This window comes from Numida meleagris, chromosome 8, assembly GCF_002078875.1.
Source record: "Numida meleagris isolate 19003 breed g44 Domestic line chromosome 8, NumMel1.0, whole genome shotgun sequence".
NCBI classification, from domain to species: Eukaryota; Metazoa; Chordata; class Aves; order Galliformes; family Numididae; genus Numida; species Numida meleagris.
Window position 1 is genome coordinate 9,596,776 of NC_034416.1, and position 8,872 is coordinate 9,605,647.

The window sequence follows — 8,872 nt, forward strand, 5'->3', positions numbered from 1 at the left end:
AGTTTGTAAAAGACCATTTTTATATAATACATTCATAAAAACAGCAGCTGAGATTGATGAAATGCTTTGGCTGTTGGGACCTTATTCTCAATGGCTGTCTTTTAGTGGCTCAGTCATTACAGGAAAAAGTGTACAATTTCATTATTCTCTGCTCAAGATTTCCACATTTTTTTCTAACTGAAGGAAAAAAAAGGTTGTATCAACAATTTTATTTGATCTCAAATATAATATTTTTCTGTCCTTGAATTCCAAATGTGAATTGTGATGATACGTACTAACAAATTCATTTCTAAGTCTCTTCCTCTAGTGTCTGTGCATAATGAGCTGAAATATATAATGGCAGTGCATGGCTCTGCGTCATGGGCTCCCAACACTCAGCAGTGCCCAGTTCTGCAGGACTGAGAGCCAGGGGCCAAGGGATGCTTGCCTGCCCTTCCTGCCTGCCAGTTCCCCATGCAGCATCTGATTGCTCTGCAAAGCTCTCCAGACTAATACCAAAATCTGTTTATTCGCTCTAGATACCAGTGACTCAATCTGAAGCTCACTTACCAAAAAAACTGTTGTGATGACTAAACTGCAGCAAAAGCAGGCAAGGTAAGGAGCGAACAGTCCATCTATTAACCATCTTTGTAACTGTCTCTCCTCTTCAAATGCCAGAGAGGGAGGGATGAGCTATGCAGAGCATCACTGCAGTCCCAGATTTAGGCTGCTTTTTGAAGATTAAAGGCATTACAATGTTCAGGCTCTCCTCAGAAACTTTATCAAAGGAGTTTCCTCCCCTCTTCTACACCAAAAGAGACCCAACAAGTCATAGAGTGATCCCACGAGCCTCTCTGGTGGGATGGCCCTGCCCATGAGCGCATTGGAGGAATGCACCAGGCTTGAGGTCAGGTCTGTTTTGAGGGAGTTCCAACACAACATGCACAGTACATTGGACAGAATTCTTTCTTTTACTGAATGTACCAGAAGATGCTGTACCTTGCTGGAAGTTGTACTTAGTTGATTCAATCAATGAAATGCATTTTTTGTTTTCTTAATCAGTACTGAGCCATTCATGCATTGAGGCCGATTTTTGATAGTGTGTACTGTAGCACAAGGCACTTGGAGAGGCTTCCACGGGGTGAGCCAGAAAGCCAAAGACAAATGTGCTTATGTTCTATAAAGACCTTTCAGCATCCCCCCTGCTCTACTCTGCATATTTTATAAAAGTATTTGCTATTAAGCAATCACCCTGTTTCGCTCCAGAGCTATTTTCGTTTTATGGCAGAAAACACGAACTCTGTGCTGTCTCCCTGTTGATTTGCTGAGCATCTCAGGGTCCCTTGGAATACAGGCTGTTTATGACTGCTGCAGTAAATTCCGAGCTTAAATTGAGTTGGAAGAAACTCCTCCGTCCTGAACCTGGTTTGTCTGGCACCCTCCAAAGAACATGTCTCACCTAACTTGTAAGGTAGGATATGGGTCCTGTTCAAAGATTACTGTATCTCCATTTGTTTTTATTGCTATTTGTCAACATATAAATTTAATGCATATTTTTATGAATTAATTTCCACAGTTATATTAGAAAGCTGTTCTCTGACTACATAATGCAGTAGTGGGATTTCTTTTTAATGTTCTTTTCCCAATTTTATGAGTTACACTGTAAGACTGGGGGAAATACATGAATTATTTATTAACTTAAAGCACTTGCTGTACAAAAATTATTCTTAATGTTGCATCAGTAAGAGCTTGCATTCCCCTAGAAAATCACTTTTTGATAACTGAAATGTTTTCCAGAGTTATGTGATAAAGTAGAAACTACATACAACAGCAGGCAAAGGATTATGGCTGCAGCAGCAGCACCTGGAAACTGCTGCTCTTCCATGGTGAAGGCAGAATGAAAAGTCTCTGTTGACACTATTATTAAAATGCAGAGAGAGAATAAAACGATGATAAACCAAAGAAAAAGGCTTGAGCCCTGCAGCAAAGATGTGTGTATTCATGACTTTTCCATCACTATCAATAATGCATAACAACCATCATGTAGATGACGACACCAACTTTTGAGACAGGCTGAGTCAAGCTTTCTATCACTAAATGTGAAAAAACATTCAACACAACATTTGATGTCAAAAAGCTAGGACCTGCTAGATAAGCAAAGATCCAGTAGAAAGGGTAATGGAGAAGAAAATCAGCTGACGCTGACATAAATCGACATCTGTTGTACCAGTTTGTAGTGTTCTATGGAGGAAAACTTTTTTTGTTGTTAATAGGTACTGAAATAAACAGTTTTTAGGGCTACAAAATTATCTCATTTAGGAAAAGAAGGATGTGCTAATTCTTCTGTGAGTGCTCATGCAACAGGAAGAAACTACATTGAATATTATGTTCAAATTTTACAGCTATGTCCTTTCTTTAGTTAATGCACTCTAATTCTGCATAGGAGAGGACAATATGTACATTGCTAATTCCCTATGGTATCTTAGATTCTGGACTGATGCTCAGAATAATCATTTTTGCATAAAGGTCATGGTGACAAAGGAAGAAAGCAAGTCTGTGACTTACATATCTATATATCTCTTTATAAATAACATTTGAATTGGCATGAATTCAGTTCTCACACCAGAAATTCCTCTGGTGTAAATAGGAGAAGAATTGGCTCAGTATGTGTGTGGTTGGGCATATGACCTGAAGAAGAAAACTCCGGGCTCTCTTCTACTGTGTACAGTCCTACCGAACCATTCTTACTCCAGGTTACCTATGCTTTGACGATCAAATTTGGTTTGGAGTTTGCCTGCAAATCTTGTAACTGTTCCTGGGCTTCATCCTGTACCATTAAAACCAGTTAATGGGAGTCATACATGTAAGATGTATGCTTGTGTATCTTATATATGTCTTATATCCATAAGACAAATACTCTCCCCATAAGGAGGTGGCTATCAACTGTTGACATTTCCACCCGGTGCTGTGCCCTAGTGCTGGTGGCACAGACCAGGCCCATCCCAATTCCCATGCAGGAGATGAACAGCCATGGCTGATGGAGCTGATCATAGAAGCTGAGAGCCAGGGAAGCTGTGAAACCAACCTGGATTAGGAATGTTTGGAAAATCAGGTAGAATTTCATTCCTTCAAGCAGTGCTAATTAATGAATTAATTTCCACTGCCAGCCTAATGCTGTGTAATTTATTCTTCAAAATAACTCCACTGAATGTGATTTCAATGTGATCTTTCAAGGAGTTTCATCCACTTATCTTCCTTAGAGCGGATTCACAAATTACCGGAGCCTACTGTGTCAGCAGTTACTTCTGAACTTGGGCAGGAGCCGCTCGCACGCTCTGCAGGGCAGGAAGTTAAGTTCAGGGCTTTGCTCACAGGGGTCAGCGTTAGACGTCTCTCTTTCTGGCAGCTGAATCATTACAGGTCACCCAGTCCTTCCTACACTGCTGTATGTCTGATGCCTAATGAGGCAAAACAACCGAATTTACTGTAAAGTTATGCCTTTAATGCAAAGCCGAGCAGGGATGGTGTGCAAGCAACACTGTGACGAGGTCACAGATCTGAAGCAACAACAAATTAGGATTGTTACTCTTCTCTTTAAACTAAGCTGTAGGAGTGCAAGAATGCCGAGTTATAAAGGAGAAAATAGAATTCTGGTCCTGCTGTTCTCCCCTCTGCACATCGAGCCCTCATTCCCTGCTTCCAGATGCTGCAGCCACAGCACACAAGAGAACAACAGGGCAAGGGATCGTGTTCGCATTTCTGGGTGGGACATACACAAGCCACAGCTCACTCTATAGTTTAAGGAAAGCACAAGCATAAAGTGTGGGAGAGAGTCCCTGCTCCCAATTCACTTTCAGTTATTATTCATTTCTTGGCCTTTAAGAGTGATCCACATCGTTATTCATACCTACCTTGTGCTTTTTACAGGAGCCACGAAAAAGCTATTGCTGTTCTTAACACAGCACGTGGAAGACAATGTGTGTGCCTGTGTAGTCAACTGCGCTCTTTCTGATGGAATAATAAATACGTTTAAAGATTTGCAGTAGCTTAACAGATGTACCAGAGAGATGTGCCTGCGGATCGGAGAAGGCAGTGAGTGCTGGAGATCCATTTTTATGTTGAGAAGACAGGAATGCATGCAGATCTCGTGATCCAGAGCTGCTGGGAACCAGCCTGGCTTTGCACAGATAGGGATGCCTACAGGAGGAGCACTTCCAAACACTCTGGGTCAGAGAGTCCCAGAGGTCCGGCTGTGACCTCCAGGCTGCGACCCCCATGGGGAGAACAGATAACCCCGAGGAGCACGGGTGGGTGCTAGGAACAGGCCTGACCCACAGCAGGTGTGCTGCACCGGGGGGGCTGCTCTGTGCTGTCCAGCCGAGGTGACAGGGCTTCCAGCCTCGAGCCGGGCAGCGAGCGATGAACAGCTCAGCACGCCTCTGCTACTTCTACTGCTCATTTGGTGGTCTTACCCGACATTTAAGAAGTTTTCAGGATTCATGCAAAGAACGCCAACATTAGAACAACGCTTGTGTGCAACGAGCAGACCTCCGAAGCCAAAAATCGCAGCCAATTGACCAAATCCCTCTTTTCGTAAGTTGATAAAGTTGTATTATGGAAAACGCCGTACAGAGGCCAAACCCGAGGCCACCACTCCGTATCTCGCAAAGTTTTCCGGCGGGTGCCATCCCCTCTCCACCCCCAGCGCCGCCCGCACGGCCCCGCTCCCCTTCCCGGCCGCCCAACCCCGGCTCTCCGGGGCTCGTCTCTCCCCACTCCCGTGAACGGCCGCCGGGGGCCCCGCAGCTTTCGGCCGAGGGGGGACTCACCGCGAGGGCTCCGCCGCCGCAGGGGAACGCGCAGGGCCCGGCGCTGGTTCCGCGGCGGCCGCGCAGCCCGCACCGGATTGCCGCCGCCGAGCCGGGGCCGCTGCTGTCCGCGGCCGCCCTGGTGCTGAAGCGGCCCCTCCCTCCCGCCCGCCCCCGCCGGGCCTTGTAGCGTAAACCGGTGGCCATGGCAACGCGCGTCACGCAGCCCGAGGCGGGGCTCCCGCCCGCCGCAGCACGGGGGAGGCCGCGCGCCGCCGCCTGAGCGTGCCCGCAGGAGCGGGGCGGGACGAGCCCTTCCGTCTAGCGCCTTCACGCGCCCCGGGTTCCTCACGGCGCTGCCGCTCTGTCGCGGGGTGCGGGGCCGTCACTCGCCTCCCGCAGCGCTGGGACGCGCCCCCGCTCCGTCCCGCCCGGGGTGCGTGCCCCCAGCAGGCCGAGAGCCTCGGGCACCCAGGGGCGGGCGGCTTCGCCCTCCCGCTGCCCGTCTCCTGCCTGGTGCTCCCCGAGCAGCGCCGAAGCAGAGCTCCTTTGGCGCTGAGGTCCTTCCTGCGTGCGACGTCTGCGGTTTTGTTCTCATTGCGCGCTCCGGAGGCGCAGCTCAGCCCTCTCCCGGTGGCTGTCCGGTGTGGGTATCCGCAGCGAGACGACGCAGAGCTGCCCAAGGAATCCCACCGAAGACATCTGAAGCCTCAGGGCTGTGAAGTAGAGGGCTTGCGGTGTTCCAGCTGGCAAAAGCGCAAGGACCTGCACTCCAGTCACTTAAAATCTAGAGTTGTGACCTAGACACAACACAGTGCTTCCCCCCACACTCATTTTCCGTGCAGCCTTCAGTTCCTGGGAGAGGAGCTGGCTCTGCCGGAGCTCTGCTGGGAGGCAGCCCCTCTATACAGGCTCCATCTGCTCCTCAATATGCAGCATGCCACTAATTCAGTTCTAGTTTCAAATGGTAAGATTAGAAAAGCAGTCTTTCGAGCTGTGGGGTTCTAAAATTAAATCTCTTTGATCAATTACTTAACTTGCCGTGTGGAACAAATCCCTGCATGGAATTAGGTTATGGCATTTGTGTCTTTCTTCGCTGTAGTACTGAATACTTGATAGTTGTTGTGCAGTGTCTAAGTTTGCTTTGCCCACTGCACATAACTAAAATGAAAGGTAATTTACTTTAGTGTTCTGAGAAATTATGCCAAATGGGTAAGTCGTGATTATTTTTGAAAAAGTGCGGATTTAATGCTACAGTGACTCATGGCACTGAGCATACCTTGACAAAAAATGGCTACATCAGTGTTTTAAGCTAAATTTTATGATAGGCAAATATAGATAAATAACCTTAAAGAGCTATGTCTGTACTTTAATTTACAGCACCCGGATACTTTGAGGCTGGCTCTTTTGTATTACACAACATCAAGATTTTAGCCTGTTCTCTCAAAAAAAATTTGGAGCAACGCAATCTGACCCTTATTAAACGCAAAAATCCCCAAACCGGCTGTTACTCTTTAGGGCCCTTAAAAATACCTTCAATGTCTCTTTCCTCTTGAGAACCATTTTATGAAAGCAGTGATAAAGTACTACTGCAGGAACTACACAGCACTGAGTAATCAAAAAACCTGCTCATGAACCAGCTTCATTTTAGGTCTTAAATGCCAAGTGCTCAGCATTAGTTTATATTCCCAGCTGTCAAAGTAGAAACGTATCAGTGACGAGATTTTCATGACTTGCAAGCCCTCATACACTCACAATACAAACCAGTGCTCCACTCTAACAACTTCATTCCCAGCCCAGAAGTTACTCACCTGCACTCAGCCAGCACAGAATGAAGCCCACAGCTCTGCCCAGCACTTGTATGTCACTGCTGAGTGACTGATTGGGTAAACCAATTAGTTACTGCACTATGAAAACGGTAATCAGGTAATTTCCAGCCCCACAGCTGGATAAGAGAATAGCACTTAATGTACGGAGTAAAGCTCGTGTTCAATGGCTGATAAACCTAATTTAATGCGAGGCAGGGAGAGTCAGATTTTCTTGGAACTGTGCCTTTACCTTCTTGCGCATTTTCAAGGAGGTGGATGTAAATCTGTGCCATCATGATGTCACCATGCTAGTATGAATGGCCAGAGGGATGATCACAGGGTTTGCAGCAATATATTTTCAGCAAGAAGAGAAGTGGCAGAAGGTGTTGAATGAAAGAGAAGGACATCTGTATGATGAATTCCTGGGTCCACTGAGGTTGCTGGGACTTTTGCTACCGAGCTCTGGGATTTCACCCAGCAGATTTTGTTTGTTTTGGAAATGAGGATTTCAAAGGTAACTTCTGAGGGCAAGTCTCCTCTGCCACGTAGAGAAATGCTCTCTAAAGCCTGGACTCTTGCTGCCTCCTCCAACTTTGGCCCTAATTCAAGAAAGCACTTAACACATACATCAATACTGTTCTCATCAGCAAAGTTTTTGAGCAAATTCCTAGTTTAAGGATTTGCTTATCTCTAATCCATTGGTTAAGAAGTAAGGTATTTCTGAATAGGAGTAAAAGTGGGATAATCTAGCTGTAAATCCTTATCATTTATATCGTTTATAACAAGAGCTTAGTCATCTTTTGACCAATGACGCACAGCACTGATTTCTTGCTGAATAAAATTTTAGAAGCACAGCCAATTTTTCACAGAGGCTTGGAACTGTGCCCTTCATCTGTTTTTATGCACTGCTCCAAGTATGTAGCATGGAAAGCCTAATGCAAGGTCACGTTTTGCTAGAATAACAGCACCTAACTGCAGCCATAGGGTCCAGCTCTACCATCAAATTTTATCAAATTTCATAGCGATTTTGGTATGCAGAGTAAGTTCAAACTGTCACAGTAATAAAGGCAGTTTAAAAATGAAGAACATTACCAAGCTTGGAATTGTAAAGGTCAGATCCTGATCTACACTTCTCCGATTCTCACGTGTATTTAGATCTGAGATACCCTGCACATTTAGCTCTCTGCTCTGCAGTTCAGTAGAGGGGAAGAAAATAGTTTTACCTTTGGAAAATTCCATCACAGTACTGTATTTCCACTCCAAAACTGCAGAATTTCATGTCACGAATGATGTATATTCTGTCTCAAAGAGAATCAGTGGAGGAAAAAAATTCCCCATGGCCTAAATTTTAAGCTTGTGCTTCTGAGACAACACGGGGGGAACAAGAGCACTTTCCAGCTTAACTAGGCATTCACTTTGCTTTTTGCACGAAAAGGAGAAATGCAACTGTAAGAAATTTTACTTTCCAGACTGCCTGAGAGAATCCAACAGCTTGTACATATCTGCCAGAGCACAGCAAGCTCTCCCTCTTGTCACAGGGTGCCTTGCATGGAGTGCTCGGCCAGAATTCAGGAAGGAATTTATCCTCTGTATCTGCTTTTTCAATTCAGTAGCCACAGTGTGCTAATCAGACCTTACACAGTAGAAGAGGGTTCTTGAGAGCTACTTGATCTGCAAATTTCTGTTCAGGAAAGTGGAAAGAGAAAAGTCCACTGAGGTCTGAGCTTTTATGGCTCCTGCTATCTTTTATGGAGTTTTACTCACAAATGTGAGGAGACTTGCTAAGTTTATTTATTGCATGAGCCTAGAAGTAGAGAATGTTTTAATTCATCCAGAATAGTTCTCTTTAATACAGAATGCAATTCACTTTTTCTTCTGCCATTGTTGCTCAGAATGAAAGCAATTCAAAATAATCAAAACCATGGGATTAGTCAGAATTAGCTCTTTTCCTGTTCTGATGCTCAAACTCTGGTTTTGTATGAAATAACTTTTTGACCTTTGGCCAATGAGGAAAAAGTTGAAAAGCTCAAAATAAGCTATAAAAATAACCATTAAAGATTTCCTCAGGAAATCTGTTTAAATACTGATGTCATTTTCTACAGCAGCTACTTCAATTTGAAATAGCTTCTTGAACTGAGGGAAACTAGAAAGGCACTGCCAGAGCATACAGAGATCAAGGCTCATTGCTAAGCGGCTAGACACAGTGTGAGACAAATGGAAGGGGCAATGCATGTGCTAGGTGCCATGTGAAAGGGCTGTGAGCTGCTAGGTCTAGCA

General features: G+C 45.3%; 1 protein-coding gene and 1 long non-coding RNA gene across 8 annotated transcripts in view; one reads left to right on the top strand and one right to left on the bottom strand.

Moving 5' to 3' along the window:
• Nucleotides 1-3,262, top strand: part of LOC110403225 — a 24,890-nt gene extending 21,628 nt beyond the window's left edge. For both annotated transcript variants that reach the window (XR_002441567.1, XR_002441568.1), the window contains one exon: nt 519-3,262. This is a non-coding gene — a long non-coding RNA (uncharacterized LOC110403225). The remainder of the gene's footprint in view (nt 1-518) is intronic.
• LOC110403224 (protein FAM46C-like) overlaps nt 1-6,793 on the bottom strand; it is an 18,649-nt gene extending 11,856 nt beyond the window's left edge. Inside the window, exons 1-2 of one of the 6 annotated variants that reach the window (XM_021406239.1) lie at nt 4,809-4,953; nt 3,891-4,052 (exon numbers count right to left, since the gene is read on the bottom strand). The gene's annotated coding sequence lies outside the window, so the exon portion shown is untranslated. Of the gene's footprint in view, nt 1-3,890; nt 4,053-4,451; nt 4,700-4,808; nt 4,963-6,598 lie in introns of those variants that run through there. The other 5 variants (XM_021406240.1, XM_021406241.1, XM_021406238.1 and 2 more) reach the window with 5 other exon arrangements.